Source organism: Orcinus orca, chromosome 11, assembly GCF_937001465.1.
Source record: "Orcinus orca chromosome 11, mOrcOrc1.1, whole genome shotgun sequence".
Lineage (NCBI taxonomy): Eukaryota > Metazoa > Chordata > Mammalia > Artiodactyla > Delphinidae > Orcinus > Orcinus orca.
This window is the reverse complement of record NC_064569.1, coordinates 63,938,038-63,957,601: the sequence shown is the minus strand read 5'-3', so window position 1 is coordinate 63,957,601 and position 19,564 is coordinate 63,938,038. Positions and strand designations below refer to the sequence as shown.

Below are 19,564 nucleotides of genomic sequence, written 5' to 3'. Positions count from 1 at the left end.
TCCCCCTGTAAAGATACGTAACTGGGATTCAGATATTATAGAAGAATATCCAAAGATTACTCGGTTTCATTGCAGTGGAACAGACCTGCTAACCACCACAGTTTCTGGAGGTGGCCAGGAGAAGGTTATGAAAACTTGATGGCTACTTAGAATAGCAGCTGGCTGGCATGAAAAATGCAAACGCTTGAAAATCCATGCTTCAAGGAAGCATTTTGATCAATGTGATTGTGTGATGGCATCTCAGTGGCACTGAAATTTTTTACCAATATAGTTTTTGCTGCATTAACCCAAGGTATAAGTCTTGATCTTTTTATTTTGCCCCATTCCTTTGTAGGGCATGGAAACATTCACCACAGAAACTTCTCTTTGTCAGTCGAGATTTTATTGCAGCCACACAACTTTTCATAGCCCCTTCCAGATTTCTCACTTTGCCAGTGACGAAACACATGTATGATACGGCACATCTCAAACGCCACAGAAGCACGGCAGGGGTGCTCTCTCTTATTTTTAAATGTTAATCTATTCTCGCCTTCCTATTTTCTAATTACTTAAGGGTAAATACTACATGCTTTTGTGGAATAATCTAGGGGAAAATTTCTGGGGCAAACTCATTTGGAAAAAAGGAAAAGGAAAAACTTATCAGCTGAATACAAGTTAAAATGGAAACCCATTCAATATGTGGGTACTGCAGCTGGCAGGGGTCTTATGAGCAGAGAAGTAAATGAAGGAGGGAACATGTGGGTTTACCTGCATTTTCTTAAAACTCATGGTAGAGCACTTAAAAAAAAAAAAACTTGTGCAGAAAACAGAATATACTAGACTGAACTTTGAAAAAGTGGTCATTTGTTATATCAAATGTACGTGTGTGTATATTTACATTTATATATGTATGTTAAAAATTGGACCAAAAATACTATCTTAGCATCCTAAAACAATAATCTCATTTTCATAGATCCCCAAATTATCTTTTCCATATGCAAATATTTAAAAAACCTACAACACAAGCATATGTATCTATGTATAAAATTTTATATTTTGGTTTTTCTGCCTAACATATTAAAGCATTTTTCCATATAATTATGTCTAATGCCTAATATTCCATTAAGTGGTAGTGTAATTAGCCACTTTCCTATTTTTGAGCACTAAGCCCATTTTAATGTGTGAAATTATAAGTTAAAGTTGGCTTCCATGAATATGAATTTCTATGTAGTTTAGATAGGATGGCCAGAGGCTCAGCTTGTTACTGCTTCTGTTTGCAAGAACTCTACAATGTGAAATCTCATCTCTGGACAGAACATTTTGCTGTATATAACTGTCATTAAAAATAGATTGTTAAAAAACTGGTACTTTTTTTTTTTTTTAAATCTACCTGGTAGAAAAGTCAACACGATATAACTTCTGTTTTTATTGCGTTTGTGTAAGTTTCCACTGAAATTTTGCTGCCAATGCGCACTTGCCCAAGAAAGTTAGCCAGGGGCTAATATACGGAAAGCCACTCTGCTAAAATCAACTCTCCAAATCTATGACTGGAGTCAGAGCTTCAGGAATCAGTTTCTGCTATTTGTCACTGTCAAAAATTGACTACTTTGAAAGAGACTAAAAACCTAAGTACTGATACCATTGTTTGTCAAAGTAATTGTAGAGGGTATGTCCTACTGTGATAGGTTTTATGAAAATGCAGGCAGAGATTAGAAGTTAAAAAAAAAAAAAAAGAGAAAGTACATCTGAGCCTTGATTTAGATTGATGCTACAGCTCTTTTTCTTTCATGGTTTTGCTTTTTAAACACCACCTTTGATGAATCACCCGGCTGCTAGATCCCATGAGAGATCGCCCTGTCTGTCCCCTTACCTTGAAGCAGGACTATAAATCCATGACCCAATGCTTATTTTTTGTTTGTTTGTTTTGTGCTGTACGCGGGCCTCTCACTGCTGCGGCCTCTCTTGCCGCGGAGCACAGGCCCCGGACGCGCAGGCTCAGCGGCCATGGCTCACGGGCCCAGCCGTTCCGCAGCATGTGGGATCTTCCCGGACCGGGGCACGAACCCGTGTCCCCTGCATCGGCAGGCGGACTCTCAACCACTGCGCAACCAGGGAAGCCCCCAATGCTTATTTTTTAAAACCCTCCAGAGAGGTAGGCTCTTTGGGGTAGCTGTTTCAACACTGCACCCTGCCAGGAGGGGTATCTTTGGTTTCCATGCCACATTTAAACGCCTTTTATTTAGGCTTTAGTCGCTTCAGAAGGTCATTCTAAGCTGCCTCAAATGGATTATCTTACCCCCAATTAATGGACATTGATTATTCAGTTCTCTCAGAGAAAGATTGTGGTTCTCTATTTTAAGAGCCCAAAACAGATAGGCAACTTCCATAGATGCCACAGCCCTGAGACTTGAGGGGAGAGAGAATTTGGTTTGGAAACACAGGGCTGGTTCCCAATAGTCTCTAGAGCACATGAAAGCATCACACAAATGTAAAGCAATATTAATAATATTTACTGTTAAACTCATAAAAACAGATAGTGTAAATCTTACTTATCACCTATTTAACCTACATTTTGGGGGGGACAAATATGAACTAATAAAAGCTGAAATATATGGAACAAAAAAGATAATCCAGGATTTCCCTGGTGGTGCAGTGGTTAAGAATCTGCCTGCCAGTGCAGGGGATCTGGGTTCGAGCCCTGGTCTGGGAAGATCCCACATGCCACCGAGCAACTAAGCCCACGCGCCACAAGTACTGAGCCTGTGCTCTACAGCCCGCATGCCTAGAGCCCGTGCTCTGCAACAAGAGAAGCCACTGCAATGAGAAGCCCGCGCAACGCAACGAAGAGTGGACCCGCTCGCCGCAACTAGAGAAAGCCTGTGCGCAGCAACGAAGACCCAATGCAGCCAAAAAAAAATTAATTAAAAAAAAGATAATCCAAACAGATGCAGCATGTTTAAAAGTAAGAAAATAATCTCAGACTTAATAGGGAGAATAAAGCATAGAAGATGTTAATTAGCAGTTTCCATTCAGGGATATATTAATCCTTAATTTTCACAGTCCGAGAATATGTTTGAAAAACTGACGCTTGAAACTCTTTGAGAGATTTTAACTTACTGCATACAAATCTTTGTTTAGGTGAGCCAGAACTTGCATTTGGGAAATGAACCATTTCCATTCTCGGTTCTGAGCCCAAGTGCATATGATTTTATGTGGAAAGGAGGCACCCAGAAGCATTTTCTTAGAGAACATTGGCGGGCGAGTATGCTGAGAATGGGAAGGGCAGTGGGCAATGGCAGGTCACCACGTCAACACCCAGAGAGAAATAATCCACTACACCCTCCCTGTTGGGCTCCCAGCCTTTCTCTCTGTCTTCTGTCCTGACACTCTAATGGCTGGACAGTGGCTTCCTGCTTCACATACAGGAGATCACATAATGTATCAAGCATTATCTTCCTGTAGAAATGACACATGATGAGCTGGGTTTTGCTCCTAGTTACTTAAGTTCTAGCCCAGGGCACTGAATTCATTATGCGCTGAACATGAGGATCTGAAAGGGGGTTTGATCCTTGTGATTGTGTACTGGGTTCTTCCGTGAAATCATTTGCTGGTGACTTGTATAGCAGTACATCCTGGTAAATACTTATCTCAGACTCAAACCAGAGGCCCCAAACAGCAGCTCTGGCCTAAATCAACCTTGTTAAAATGCAGCTGTCTCATCTCTTTTCTCTCTTGAGGTTCAGCACTGTTGGATATGAAGTCACAGTCACTGGGATAAACAATTTTCTTTCCTCCAGCACACCAAAAAAGGAAGAAAAAGAATTCAAACTGCATGTATGCTATTTAAATAGGCACCCTTCTGATCCTGATTACTACTTCGGGAAAACCCTTACCCAGTTTTTAAAGGTCACCACTGTCGCATGCTACATTTCTTTCCTAAGTGAATTACCAGGTCCCTTTATACATGGCTTGAACCTTTCCTAACTCTCAACCCCAGGAATCTGACCTGGAGTCCCTGCTCCACTTTGGAATTTAAAAATAGAATAAATAGTAATTAACATGGACTTTTCGGCAAACCATTTAAACATCTGGTCGTTACTTCCTAGTTATGTGATTTCAGACAAGTTTCTTAGCCTCTGTGAGTCTTGGTTTCCTCATGTGCACATTTAGCGTAATATGTATAACACAAGTCTGTGAGATTTAATTGAGCTAATGTGTTTAATTATTTCATATATAAATTAAATATGTAAATTGTTTTACCTCCCAAGGGAATGGATCAGCAATTCGAATTACAAAGTCAGGAGATTTTTGGAGAGGGACCATAAACCAGCAGGTGGAAGAGGCTGGGGTTTTGGGGTGGTGGTGAGAATCAAGGTCTCTAGAAATCCCCCAATAGAGATGATTTCCTTGTGCAGGAAACCAGGTCTGCCACCAACTGATACGAGGTTTTTGGAAGTCATGACTGACAATGACACCAGCCACTGCTCATTTAATAAAGGCTAGTTATCCTGCTAAAATTCAGACCTAACATAAAAAGTGTTTAAAAATTTGGCTAAGGTATATGTGAAATTAATTCATATAAAGATGACATAAATTTCCAGGCAGGAATGCTATGATTTTATTCTCAAACTATTAAATATTTGGATTTGAAGAAAGGCTAAATTGGAAACTGGATGACAGGCACTTAGTAATCATCTGGTTTGGTGAGAGGTAGCTCATGCATTTTCTTTCCCTCTTATTCTTTCTCTTGTAAGAAGAGTTTGAAGTGGCAATCTAGCAGGATGGTCAGTGCCATGTTTCAAATTGTAGCACCTCATAAAGGAATCAGCCCTTTCTGGCAGATTCATTGCTCTTTAAACATTATTTCGGGAGTGACAAAAATATTGAGAAATTCTACAGAGCTCAAAATCTTCTGTATAGGGTGCGAATAAGGAGCTTCTCTTGTTTTGTGATACACGGGGGCTTAGGACACTCTAAGCAGACAAAGATAACTTTGTTTTACAAAGAACTTTCTCTTAGATTCAAGTATACCTTATTAAACACTGTCTGGAGAACATGAAAATGTTTCATTGATCTTTGGTGTCTTAGGGATAGTTACCAGGCAGATGTCCAACTCCAAGTTCACCATTGTACCTGGTATCAGGAAAAGTGATGAAAGAGATGGAAGCAATTACTTCCTCCTGCCGGGAACTTGAGATAGGATGGAATGAAACAGATGGGAAGATGGGGAATAGAGAGACTTGGAAACAGAAACATGTGAATCCTATGTGCATCTGTCACAGATGGATCTATGTCATAGAAAGATTGACCCAGAAAGCTGGGGGACAGCTAAGAGGGTTGGGAATTGGGATTGGTGTTGAACTGAGGCAAGCTGTCGTAGCCCTCTTTGCACAGTAGGGTGGAGGCCTTAGAGTTGAGAGCGTAAGAGTAAGAGAAACAAAGTACAGAGTGTGTGCAGAGCGGGTGTGCGTTTGCAGACTAAAACATCATCCCTAATGCAGGCCTTGTGACCTCTTTTTCAGTTAGAGGCGATCCCATGTGATGCGTGATGTGTGTCTGGAGTCAGACCGTGTCTGAACCCCAGGCCTCCCATTAGCTGCATGGCCTCATGCTATTCAGTTTCTCTGAGTTTCAGCTTCTTTGTCTATCCGTTGGGGATATGGAGGGTACGTACCCCAGAGTGTCACTGTGAGGAATCAATGAGCTAACACACCTAACACGCATCTGCCCCCCACACAAACTCAATAGATGGGAGTTTAAACACAGTTAAGCTAAGTTTGTGCTCTACCTGGTTTTTCTAGCTAACGGAGCTTTGAAAATACTGTCTACCAAAAAAAAAAGAGGGCTTCCCTGGTGGTGCAGTGGCTGAGAGTCCGCCTGCCGATGCAGGGGACACGGGTTCGTGCCCCGGTCCGGGAAGATCCCATATGCCGCAGAGCGGCTGGGCCCTTGAGCCATGGCCGCTGAGCCTGCGCGTCCGGAGCCTGTGCTCCGCAACGGGAGAGGCCGCGACAGTGAGAGGCCCGCGTACCGCAACAACAACAACAAAAAAAGATAACATAATTTCCCCTAAAATTAGGCAATCCTACTGTGACACTCAGGTTCCATAGCCTGGATGTAATTTTCAAATGTGGCCTCAAGATAAACAAAGCATCAACATGATGGGACTTGGAAAGCCAGTGACCTCAAGAAGCAGCACACATCTGTCCTCAAATTCTAAGTTAAACATTGATGGTAATTTTTTTTTTTTAAATCAGGCAAGCATTTCAAAGGCTACTGTCTACATTCTCTCTTTATGACTTAGGCTATCCAAAAATATGTTCAAAGATCAAAAAACAAAACTCCAGACTCTTGACCTATTTGAATATTCTAATCTCACTCTATTTTTGCTTTCTGACACTGAGATACAATTAAGAACAGACAATTCCTGACACTATGCTGGTTCCTAAAAGTTCCCCTCCTACACTAGCAGAAGGAGAAAATTCAGGGAAGCTCCTTGTCGGAATATTGATTTCTACATGCAGAAGTAACACCTTAAACTGAAGAGCAGTTGGTTAACTTTTGCTAAATAACCTCTCACCACATTCCAGAGTGTTTGCAGCTTAGAGAATGAGGAGACATGACTAGAAGTATTTTTAAAACAAAAAAAAATTTTTTTCCCTTTTTTTTAAAGGGTTTTTTTTAATTATGTGTAACACAAAGTTATTTAAGTCAATAAATTTTTAAGGAATTTCACACGTTCTGATTCTTTCCACTGCCAATCACCTTAGTTTCTCCTAACTCATAATCTTCAAGATAAAACAGCCCTTTCAAAAATAAGTTATCATGTGAATCAGCCCACAATTCTTTTAGTTAGGCTTCTTTGATCTCCAATGAAATATGGACACACTTCAAAATTCCCCACCTGTAATCTTTGGGATCCAATTTCCTCAAGCGATTTACTTTAGGACCATGTTCAGGGTCAGGAGATGGATCTGCCTGGTTCTGACAGGCAGAACCAGGGCTTTTTAGAGGGTTTGACACCCTCTAAAAATGTATGAGGTTCAAATCATATTCACTCCTAAGCCATCACACCCTAGAACAGTACAGATCATTGGGATATGCCAATACCTAAGGTAAAAAGTTAGGTTTTTCATAGTTCACTTGGCAGCTCTGTCTTGTAGTTCTTTCCCACAGATCTAACATGTAGTTCTGTGAGTAAAGGAAACCACACCGTTAATCTACGAGGCGTTTCCAACGATGTAGGTTTACAGAAAAAGCCCCATCGGGATAGACCTCAACTTTTTTCCCTTCTGATAGAATTGTCTGTAGGGCCTCACATTTCACTCACAAATCCTCATCTCTCCACTCCAGTGTTATCTGAAGTCCAGCAAATTGTTCTTGCATATAAACTCATTATGTTCCACCCAAAACCAAAAATACTGATTTAGAAGTTACTTTCAGAAAGGATGTTGAAAGGAGGGGCTCAGTTTAGAATGAAGGGCATTACCCCTAAGAACACTTCTCTAAGCGTTTTAGATGGTTTGCCCAAGGCTGGATTCGCTGTGCTCTGGGTCCTCCTACTGCCCGGTGCTCTCCTGTGTTTTCCAAGCTGGACTCCTGCCAGCTCCTGGGGGCCAGGTAAGACCCTGTGAGCACCCTGACATACATGCCTGCTTCACAGTCTCGCTGTGTTCCATCAGGGAGAAAATAACTGCACGTTATTAGCAGCTTGGGGGACATTTAAAAGGGAGCAAAAAAGCAATCTAAATGGTTTATTTGTTCCCTGAGTTCTCCTGAAGAGATAAAAAGAGAGAAGAGAGGAGATAAGGCTGGCAGGGGACGCCAAGTGGCAGAAGTTTTGTTTGCAGTAGACTGACAGAAACCTCCCATCAGTCTTCCCAAAAGCTTAGGTGCCATTCCTCTTTGTCTTCAGGCACTTGAAATCTGGAAAGAGTGGACAGGAGTGAGTGAAAGAGATACTGAGACTGTCAGTGGTGCTACAGTGAGAGGAAAAATACTCCTGAAACTGCCAAATGGTACTGGAAACAATGAATCTCCCCCTGCTCCACCCCCATAGAGCAAGTGATTTTCTACTCAATGTATCTGTTTACTTGAGGAACTCATTTGGCATCAGACAGACCTGGGTTTGAAAAATAACTTTTTAAAGGCCACATACTGTAGAATTACGTTGATAGGCAGTGTCTAGATAGGCAGTGTCCATAGAGACAGAAAGTAGATCAATAGTGGCCTGGGGATGAGGGCTGGGAATGGGAGTGATTGCAAATGGGCACAAGGTTTCTTTTTGGGGTGATGGAAATGTTCTTTAATTAGGTTGTTCTGACAGTTGCACAACTCTATGAATTTTCTAAAAATCATTGGGGAAAAAACAAAAGTAAATTTCAAACACGTAAGTACATATCGTTCTACATTTTTCAACAGCATTTTACATATAAGGAAATGAGGCTCAGAGGGTTGATGGGATTTGGTGGGATCTGTCCTCATTTGATCCCTGCCACACGTTCTCCTAAGAGCTAATTACTGTGATGTGCAAAAGTAGTAAATACTTTCCTTACTTCCAAGGAGCTTATACTCCTGTAGACAACAAAACAGGTAAACAAGGCATCTTTTTATGTAACGGCACAAAGCAGCTTGGCACTGACACTTAGAAAACAGGGATGTGTGTAATGAGGTGCCAGTCGTACGGTACAGCGGAAACAATACGCTGTGGGTTAAAGGTCAAGGTGATGCTGAGTATTATCAGGGCACTTAGTGAGAATGAGGAAGAAAAAACTATAGAATCCCATTAGAGTAGGTATCGGTGCATTCCTGTATAGACACCAAGATGCATGTGGGACTTCTTGGGGGTAAAAAATGTTCTGCAACCTGATTGGAGTGGTGCTTATATTGGTGTATACAGTTGTGAAGACACATTGAACTGTACACTTCATATCTGCATTTTATTATATGTTGAGTTCTACCTCCATTAAAAAAAGGCATGACGTTGCTAGTCAAGGCACAGAAAAGAGCAAGGAAATGACTGGAGGAATCTCTGAGAATCTACCGTAGGAAGGCAGACTGCAAAAGGGAGTGGGTAGTTCTAATATTTAGAACATTGTTCTTGTGTCAGGATAAGCAACCCTAAAGCTTCTACCCTACGAGAGAGTACACTAGTAGAAAATGGCTTTGGAATCAGAAAAAGGGTGTCTGAATCCTGAGTTCTCACTGGCTAGCCACGTGGCCTGAGCCTGGGTTCTTCATCTATCCAAGGGGTCTTAGCATTGACCTTACATCAAGAGGTGTGGTGGTGAAGAGCGGGATCCTGCAGACACATGTTCTGATTTAAAGGGAGACTGGAATATTTTGAGGAAATATCCCTCAACTTTGGAAACAGTATTGGGAGAGGATTCCCAGCATACATCAGTTCTGTTTCAGATGGAGCCCCAGGTCAACCTAGAACATCATGCTTCCATGATTAGGGTTTCAGTGCCTGAAATAACATTTTTTTTTAAAACTGCTTTATTGAGGTTATACTTCACCTACTAGAAAATTCACCTTCTTGAAGGATACAATTCAGTGGATCTTAGTAGATTCAGAGTTGTGTTAACCATCACCACTATCTAATTTTAGAATACTTTCATCAGCGCACAAAGAAACTCATACCCACCAGCTGTCATTCCTCATGCCTCCTCCTCTACTGCCCCCCACCCCACCCTGCAACTCCCAGCCTTAGGCAACCATTCATCTGCTTTCTGTCTGTGTGGATTTGGCTGTTCTGGTCTATCCATGTTGTAGCACGTATCAGTGCTACACTCTTTTTTATGGCTGAATAATATTCTACTGTATGACTATAGCATGTTTTGTCTAATTATTCATCAGTTGATGGAAATTTGAATTCTTTCCACTCTTTGGCAATTGTGAAAAATACTGCTACGAACATTCTTCTACAATTTTTTTGTGTGGAAATGCGTCTCCACTTTGGGGGGCGAGTATAAACCTAGGAGTAGAATTGCTAGGTCATATGAATCCTCTCTGTTGAACATTTTGAGAAACTGTTAAACTGTTTTCCGAAGCGGCTACACCCTTCAGAGCTGTGTGAGGGTTTCGATTTTGCCACATCTTCACCAATACTTGTTACTGACAGTCTTTTTGATTTAGTAGGGCCTGGACTTTGAATTCTTTTTTTGTGGTGTCAGAGCATAGAGAAGTGTGTGGTCATTGGGGCCACACTGTGTTAGTGCCACCTTCCACTCATGCGTGCTAAGCCTTACCCTGGATGGGCCTTGTGACCTCTTCTCCATGTCACCCCCAGTCTGTCTTCATCCACCGTTTCTCACACATGGGGGCTAAACTCGGATATCCTGTCTTTCATCAGAACTGTATGCTGATGTCCTCTGAACCCTAAGGCTGTCTCAGTCTCCTCACAAAAGAAAGTATATAAGTCTAGTGGTCAGAGCAGTGCTTTTTCAGTGGCAAGGAAATAAAGGCTCTGATCAGTGTCTTCCATAATAAGAAAACCTAGTATTTGTTGAGAGTTTATTAGGTGCCAAGTATTGTTTAAGTGCTTTAAATGAATTATCTTTTAGAGTGTATCACAACTCATGGAGGTGGGTAATATTAATCCCATTTTACAGAAGGGTTAAGTAACAAGCCTAAGGACACCAATAGTAAGTGGAGTCATGGTTGGATACACATTGGTGGAGTCCAGGCTCAGAGCTTTTATCTACTTGTGGTACTGTCTCATAATTAAAGTATAATTGACTACGCTTAATGGGTCTGTTTATCTTCACCACTGTTTTTCTAGAAGCTAGTACAGTCCCTGGCTCACAAAAGAGCCCTAATAAATATATGTTGAATAAATGAAAGAATGAAGGAATAAAAGTAATTTGCAGTATTTAAGGCCTCTTGTTCACAATTGGAAAGAACCTTAGCCACGTGTAAAACAAGTAGGTTTGCATGTGTGTATGCGGGCTCCCTCTCTTTCATCCTTTAATTATTTAAGTTCTTGTTTATCAGCAAGTCCTCATTCTTCTCCTTTATTCTTTAGTACAGATAGTACAACTGAATTGCTGACATTTCATCTAATTGCAGGGTAACAGATTGTAATGGATTAAAGATTCACAATACAAACATTTGGCTTGCTCAAAGCGAGGCAGGAGTAAAGCAGAAGGTGAAAACATTTTATTTGAAGAAGTCACAAACAAGATAATAAAAAAAATTGTTCCAAAGCATATGATGAACCACCAGAAAAGATGACATTGTACAAGATCCAAATGTGTGGAATTGGAGGACAGGACAGAACGAGACATTCTCCTGCATTGATGACACTGCTTCCCACTCAGAATCCTCTTTGCTATTTCAATAGTAAAACAACCAGATACAGGCAAGATTGCACTTGTCTATATCATTTTTCTCACCCTTCTTTTGTTTTCTATTCATTCCTCTTTCAATTCCCACTCCTCACTTTATGCTCCTCCAATCTATATTCATGAAATCCATGCTTCTAAACCACTTTGCTGTATTTAAAGTTCAACTGAAAACTCTCACTCTTTATTCTTTAAATAAAAAAGAAAACTAACACCTACACTAGTTTCTATTAAAACAGATTTCCTTGGCACTACATGTAACCAGAACTTATATCTCTTGATGATTTTTCCTATAGTGACCCATTTGAGAGACTATATAATGATGTTATTGCTCAAAACATTTTGGTCAGAGTCAGAATAGAAGTCTCACAAGAACATCCACTTCATTACTTGATCATAATAACTAAAACTATTTTACTCAGTTGGATCATCACCTTATAGGCCATACTTGGAAACAGCTTATGACCATTTCAATCAAACTTACTTTTTAAAGACAGGCCACAACTGAGGACAGAGAGAAGACTGTATTGTATACTGAGAAAGACTTTTGGAGAGAGGGGCTGGAATTCAAAATATGTACCATATAGGCAGTACAACTGGAATAACTGGGTATCCTTCAAAGATGACTTCTCTGAAGGTGGTATGACTCATGCATGTTTGTAAAAGAAAATTTTTATTTTAATTTGTCCAACCGATTCCCTTGGAAATACTTATTTAAGCACTTGGGATGTTCCAGGCACAGTGCCAGGCACTGGGGATAAGAAGAGAAACAAGATTGGCAATATCCTTGGACTCACTGAGTGTTAGTCAATTAAGTAGCAATATGGCAGAGGAGAGAGAGAATGGGTTTGGGAGTCAGACCTAGGTCTAAATCTTTATTCTGGTGCTTACCTTCTGGGTGCACCGGGCCAATGGGGATTGGCCAATCCCAAACAGGAAACTGAAGAATGACCCCATAGGACGGCACCAAGGATTACCTGAGATCATGTGAGAAAAGCACTTAGTAGAGTGCTTGGCATAGAGGTGGGGCTGGCTTTCATATTCCAGCTCTTGTCCTTGGGAAGAACAAGTTTTACGAGCTTTATTTAGCGTCCTAAGTTTAGGTTGATCAGTCTGACATTGTAAGGGACAAACTGTCACTAAACTACTTCATTCAGTCTTCTTTCTCAGGATATCTGTTCAAGCTTTCACTCTACTTCTACCTGGGCCTGTCATTGGCGGTCTTAGCTATGTCAGTTGTCTCTTGTTCACCTCTTAACTTTTGGAAGGCATTCTTAGTTTCCTTCTGCCTATTCAAAATCTACTCAGTTTTAAAGACTAGCTCACTTTTTTCAACTCTTCCACGGACCCTGCCTGTCCGTACCTTTTCTTTGCGCCTAAAACATACGGTGCCCCGTAATTTATACTTCAGATCTGGCTCTTTACCAAACTGCTTTTGTTAATTTTCATTACGAAATTTTGCTACTATTATTGACCATTTCCCATATGTGAATCTTAATCTTCCATTCCATGCACTTTTCAGTGGTAATTTCACAGATATTCAATATATGTTCTGAATAAATGAATGGGAATTTAAATTCTATTTAATGAATTTTTTTAATTGGAAAGCAAAATCCCTCTGCCTTCATTAAATTCATCAGCAATCATGAGTGAATAATAACATGTTTGTGTTAATGAGTACCTTTGAACTTTAGGGCTTTGTATCCTGGACAGGACCTTTGAATTTTAGGACTTTGTATCCTGGACAGGAATTCATGCTAAGTATTTATGAAATATTATGAAGAAGAAACAAAAACGCCATAGCTATTTACTGTTTTTTTTCTTTTGCTGTGTTACATTTGCAGTGTATTATAATATTTGAGAGGGAAAATATATATGTAGATTTTAATCAGTTGAATGTTGTCAAAGAAAATTGACCAAATGTTGAAATTCCAAAATAAACAAGCCAAAGCTGAGGAAAAACTAATTTGTATCAGTTTGGTTTTGCTCTTTTTTGTTGTTGTTGCATTTAAGTTGAGTTTATAGCTACACTTGGAGGCTAAAGAGACTGAGAGACACTGTTTAAAGCAGATGGTATGGTGAAGTAGAAAGAGTGGTGAAGTAGAAAGAGTGGTGAAGTAGAAAGACCGGTGTTTGAAGTTTAGCTCTGGCATTGGTTGTGTGAACCTGGACAGACTACTTAGACTTTCCTGGGCTCAGGTTTGTTTTTCCCCTCATTTTGTAAAACAGATTTAATATGCCACTTTTGCAGACTGTTGTGAAGTTTTTTTGTGGACACACAGTAGATTCTCAGTAAATAGTAGCTCTTATTATTATTGGTGTTTATAACTTAGGTAGAGAAGTTAAGGGAAGCTTTTAATAAGATGAATTTTGGAACCGAGGGAGCTGGGTTGGAAATCCAGGCCTCTGGGCCATGACAGCTGTGAAGGGGAGGGTAATGCAGTAGGTTAAGTTATGATAATGGGGGAACCATGGGAGGTCGTCAAAGGGCATTTTGAAAATGTCCAGGGTCTCTCCCTCCACTTAATTCTTTAGAGTCTAAATTTATTTTTTCTAGGGAATTCACAGTAAAAAAAAAAAAAAAAAAAAAGGGCCAACTAAAGAATGTCGCTTGCTGTCTGGTTCTACAAGGATTGAGTCATTAGCTACTGGAGTTGCTGACCTTTAACATACCCTGAAAGGAGCTCAGGGTGGAGATCAGGAATGAGGCACTCTGTGCTCTGGGAAAACTGGCAGAACAAGGCTTTCAGATAGTTAGATATTTTCAGGAGAAAATCTTATGAACCCAAATTCTTGCATCTTCCCATACTTTAAAGCACTAAAATCGTTAACTGAGATATCTTTTCCTCGTGGCTAGTAGCAACCTTCTACAGAGATGTGCTTTTGCTTGCCAAACCTCTTTGCCAAGATCACGTATATACTAACCTCCCCCCTTATGTCCTCCTGAGAGTTCCTTGGAGCTATCTGAGAGGCTGTCTCTGGGGCTATAGTCCTCAGTTAAGTCCCCAATAAAACTGAAGCTCACAGTTCCCACGTTTTTATTTTAGCAGACAAATGATACCAAATTTTCATTTAGAATCTCAGTGAAGTGAGAATTTGTTTTCATCCATTTGTGCCTGAAAAGGCTTTTTAACTAGAAAGGCAATCAAATTACAGTCCTACACACTAGAAGGATATTTCCAGTTATTCTTTCCTGTGATGTTTTTAGAAACCACATCATGAAGCCGACAATACTTATTATGCATAGCAATACAGTTATAATTGGTGATTGAAATTCTGACCAAACTCAGATGCAAGTAAACCACAGCTATGGCCAAAGACATATCAAGAAATCAAATGCAACTCTACTTAGTTTAAAGGGAAACTATTATGTTGCACGTACCACAAAATGGACACATAGATACTAAGTACACTAAAATATATCATGGTCTTCATATAATATTATTGAATTGTTTTATATCTATTTTATTATAAATCTGACTAGCAACAAATACTCTAGATACAATAAACTTAGATTTTGTTCATATTCTTGGACTTCTCCTTGGAATTGATTCCCATTTCCCTCTGGGTAAATTTCCATGTTGCCAGCAGAGACTCAAATCAGAGCTTTAACTAAATCTTAACTTTAAATAAAAGTTAAATTAAGCTGAGCCACAAGCTGTCCGTGCATCATGGAAACAGGATAAAAAGGTTTATACAGAGGAAAGAGATCCTGAATAAGCCTTTACCCCTCACCTCCCCCCAAAAAATTAGTGAGAGAAACTCATCATTTTCATGACCATCAACAAAAACAACTAGAATGATTTTGCTAAGCATCTATACTGCCTCCCTTTGATATAAAAAGACTGAAAAGACAAAAGGGTACTAAATCACTTTCATTGTTTGGTGCTAAGATACTTTATTGATGGTTTTTCAGAATACTTTAAACTTCATTTGTAAAATAAGAACACAATTACCATAACATGGACTTTAAAATGGAAGTTTTGAAGCATCTCTCATGTATAATAAGCAACTCTGCCCCATTCATTAATTGGAAAATATTTTTTTACACCTACTGTGTGCTTGCCTCTGTGATTAAACTTGGTTTCACAGTTGGGAACAATAGATACGCTGCCTATAGTCCAGTGGGGAAGACAGACGATGAAGAAGTAAAAATAAGTATACCTTCCTGGAATGCTGGGGGTCAAAATGAGTGTCTTTGTTGCATTTCTCTAATGTGATAGTTTGTGAGTGACAAGGTAGATTCTTACTGGCTTCCATATTAAAGTTCCTGCACTTAACCTTTTATGAGGATTTCGTTCAGGGCACTAATTTGTTGTGCGGAGATTCTTGGAGGGCGTGAGCTACCAACTGACTGCTAAGTATACTTAGAAACAGCATCAGTTCTTTCATGATCCTTGGACAAAAGAGATGCCATAAGGAATAATGACTTGAACGCATTCCAAAGGAATATCAAGTAACTTATCATAAGCTTAAAAAAACTTTGGATTTTTGATTGAATATGTATTCTCCAAATGCTTTTCTGTGAATTAAATGTTTTTCTAATTAGACTTAAAAATGTGAAGTTTTCTTGCAAAACTGATTTTCTATTAAGGCACTAAAGTAGTTTCTCTTCCCTTCTGCTTGGGTCCTAATTAAATTATGTCCCAACTTGTTTTAATTCAGCAATCAGTTTTTTTTCCATTTGTACTAGATTACAGAATCTCATTTAAAAATCACTCTTTAACGAATTCGACACAAAGCAGAGGTGATGGACATTTTCTAATGGAGACAAAATAGTACTGGTCAAGTTATGAGACAGACTCCTTAAAAAAAAGGGATCCAGTTGCATTCTGGTGGTATTTTATGCTGTTTTTAAGGATTAAAAAGTAGTAGTGGAAGGCATAGGGATGAAAAATTAGGAACAAATGCTAAAATAAAAAGGGTCTAAATGCTTTGAAGATGTACTTGATGCTGGGGTACAGGACTGATACAGTTGCTGCAATGATCATAAATAAAATTCATTAAAAAAGAAAATGGAGTCATAGCTATTGATCATAATATTTGAAGTAATTAAGTAAAAATATTAAAAGAATGGATTACTCCAAATATCTGGAGTTTGGCTTCAGGTTTGACTTATGGATGACATAAATATTCTTGAATGATTAAAATGAAGAAAATCTTAAAAATTCACCAGGTAGCCTGAGGCTATACATGTTAGAATCCTTTTGCCAGTGGAAGAACTGTATATACTGATTATAAAGGATGATGTTTGAGGCCTTAACCTGAAAAGGGGGAAAATTAAGACAATGGTTTTATGCGTAACCATCTCTTGAAACTCAAAGAGACAAAAGGAAGAGAAAGGTTTAGCTGTCTTGCAAGGTCAGATTCCATCTTCACCTGTTAGCAGGTGGAAGGAGAGTGGGTCATCAGTCATGCAACATTAGACAAAAAAAAAATGGCTAGCGAACCTGAACTACTAGTAAGGGAGGGGACTTGGATTGTGTTAGTCAAAAAAACGTCATAAAGTCAGGATGGAAACTTCAGCACAGAGGTTTTCTCCACGGGCTAGAATCTAACAATGGGAGTTGTGTGCTTGTTGAAGCTCTTCTGGCCTAATTTCTCTCTTCAACACCCCCTGTGTTTCAAACATGTGCTTAGTAACTTTTAGATAAGGCTCCTTTCCAGTTTCTCCCCAATTGCTCGCGTATTTAATTGCTTACTAAGATAACACATAATCCTTTAACTTACGTAATTGCTTCATCATCTTATGACTTTTATATTTTTTAACTTTAAACAACAAAGCCTACCCCATGCTATCAAAACCCTGGGGTTGGATCCTAGTGGGATGTATTTAACCCGTTTAAATCCAAGTCTCTCCTTGAACAGACTATTAATGACTAGCGGTTCAGTTTCTAGATTCCAAAGCTGTTTCTTGAATTCCTTTTTCTCGCTTTCTTTGGTATCTTTCACTCATTATGACATTAAAAAGAAGATTTAACACTTTAGAGGAAGGCAAAACAAAAATCTTAAACAAAATTGCTCATATAAAATGGAAAAAGAATTTTGTTTGAAACTGTGAGAACTAAAGTCAATCTAAGACTTCAGTTTATTCAAACAACTATAATCTTCTCTAGTTAGTGAACAGTAGCATGAAAAGACAGCACGTTATCAGTGAGAAGTAATTCTTTAGACATAAAATGTAATTGGAATCTTATTTATTAGGAGAAAGTTTATACCTGAATCTAGTTATCCAGAGATACTTTGTAAGCTAGACATCTGTTTTATAAGGTTTCCTATATCATGATAAAAGGAAATAGTCACTCAACTGAAAACCAAAAATTATTCCCAAGTAGATACCAAAGAGGAAAGGCTCCAGGGTTTAAAAGTATAGTTATAGAATTATTTCCCGTTAAAAATCTCCAGAGCCATTCAGTAAGTACAGTGGTGGAGAGGAAAAGAGTAGAGCAATACACATAGAGGAAAAAGAGTAGAACGAATAGGGAGATGAAAGCACAAGAAAGAAAGGACACAAAAAAGATTGGTCAAGAAGAAAGAATGGGAGATCTCTTGCTTGTTGAATATGTCAAATGGCAGACTCCACGCTAGGTACTTTATACTCTATCCTATTTAATCTGTAAAATAAGATAATGTTAGACCACTTACTAGATTAAAAAAAAAATACTGAAGTTTAGAGAGCATAAGTGACTTGTCTAAGGTCTCTGAGCTAGTAAATGGATCTGTAGGGATTGAAACCCAGGAGTGTTTGATCTTAAAGGCAAGACTTTTACTAGAAATCAGTCTAGCTGGCAATAAGCAAGGCAAAAACTGGAGTGAGGGAGGAAAGTGAGGCAGCACTAAACTCCATGAAAGCAAGAGCAGTGTCCACCCTTTTCACGTTTCTTTTTTTTTTTTTAAACACCTGGCACAGTTCTAGGAATATAGCAGTACATAATAAACGTTTGCACAGGCTCCGGACGCGCAGGCTCAGCGGCCATGGCTCACGGGCCCAGCCGCTCCGCGGCAGGTGGGATCTTCCCCGACTAGGGCACGAACCTGCGTCCCCTGCATCGGCAGGCGGACTCTCAACCACTGCGCCACCAGGGAAGCCCTGGTGAATCATTTTGAGTAAGTTGGATCACAAAAAAAATCTTTCATAGGGAGAGAAGATGAGGAGGAAGAAAGTTATGAAAGAGAGAAAACGGGCAATTCAGGGGGTGAGAATAAAAACGTGATTCTTTTTGGGCAGTCTACCTAAACTTGTAGATTCTAGCGTCACACCTGTCAGCTCAGTGTCAAGTATCAAACTCTGCCCATATTCAAAGAATTTTTTAAAGAAAAAAATGGCTTGCTGGATTACATTTCCTAACACAGACAAAAATATTTACCAACTTTTCAGAAGCCCAGGGGTGTAGTCTTGGAACCCCATACCACTTGATAGTGACTAGTTGGGGGGGAAGGACATGAGCCATGCCCTCTGGACAGGTGGGCTTGTGAAGGACAAGTGGGTCCTATCTGGATACTCGACCAAGAAGCCAACCAATAATCAATTAACAAAAATCTATCAGTTAATAATACTTGTTATGGTCCCACCCCTATCCCCCAGCCACAAGGAACTTACAAAGTCAAATATGTCAATAAAATATAAAAATTCAGTGAACCAGGTCACTACTTTGTTAAATGACTAGCAACATTATGATTAAAGGATTAAATGTTTTTCACACAGATGTTGCATTTTAATATAGATATTGGTCTACTCATAGGGAAGAACTACTTAAATAAGTTGTAAAACTTAAAAACTCCGTATTATCCTTGGGTGGTTCTATCCCCAGGGGCGGTAAATCTATTTCAATATCCAAGAATCTAATTTTGACTAAACGTTTTCCTTCCAAAGAAAAAGCAGAGCTTAACTCAAATAATTTTGACTCGTTTTTTTTTTTTTTACAACGAAGTAATAATTTTAGAGCACTAATAAAATTCAATTTCAGTATAGTAATAAATAAACCTGTTCTAAAACCTCAATGGTAATAATGGTTACAGAAAACCTTAGGTTGAAAGGATTCCCAGGTGATGTTCTTGGCTGAGTTTCTCTGAAGGCTTGGGTTACTTTCTGATTTCCCTGGTGGCCCCAAAGTGACCACACCTTACAGAATCCAAGGCGTCTAGTGATCCTAAATGACAAAGGCTGTTGGCAATCCCTTGGGTAATTATAAACCCATGTTAGGAACAAAAAAATGGCTGGAAAAGGAGTTGCTTTAGGA

The 19,564-nt window shown here is 39.4% G+C and overlaps 1 protein-coding gene, 1 long non-coding RNA gene and 1 other non-coding gene across 5 annotated transcripts in view; 1 reads left to right on the top strand and 2 right to left on the bottom strand.

The window, feature by feature from the left end:
- SYT1 (synaptotagmin 1) overlaps positions 1-19,564 on the bottom strand; it is a 540,189-nt gene that overhangs the window by 113,331 nt on the left and 407,294 nt on the right. The window lies entirely within an intron of this gene.
- Positions 1-19,564, top strand: part of LOC117201968 (uncharacterized) — a 314,961-nt gene that overhangs the window by 69,862 nt on the left and 225,535 nt on the right. The window lies entirely within an intron of this gene.
- LOC117202003 (small nucleolar RNA SNORA18) lies at positions 7,130-7,260 on the bottom strand. Its single transcript, XR_004484159.1, has one exon. It is a non-coding gene; the product is annotated as a small nucleolar RNA SNORA18 (small nucleolar RNA).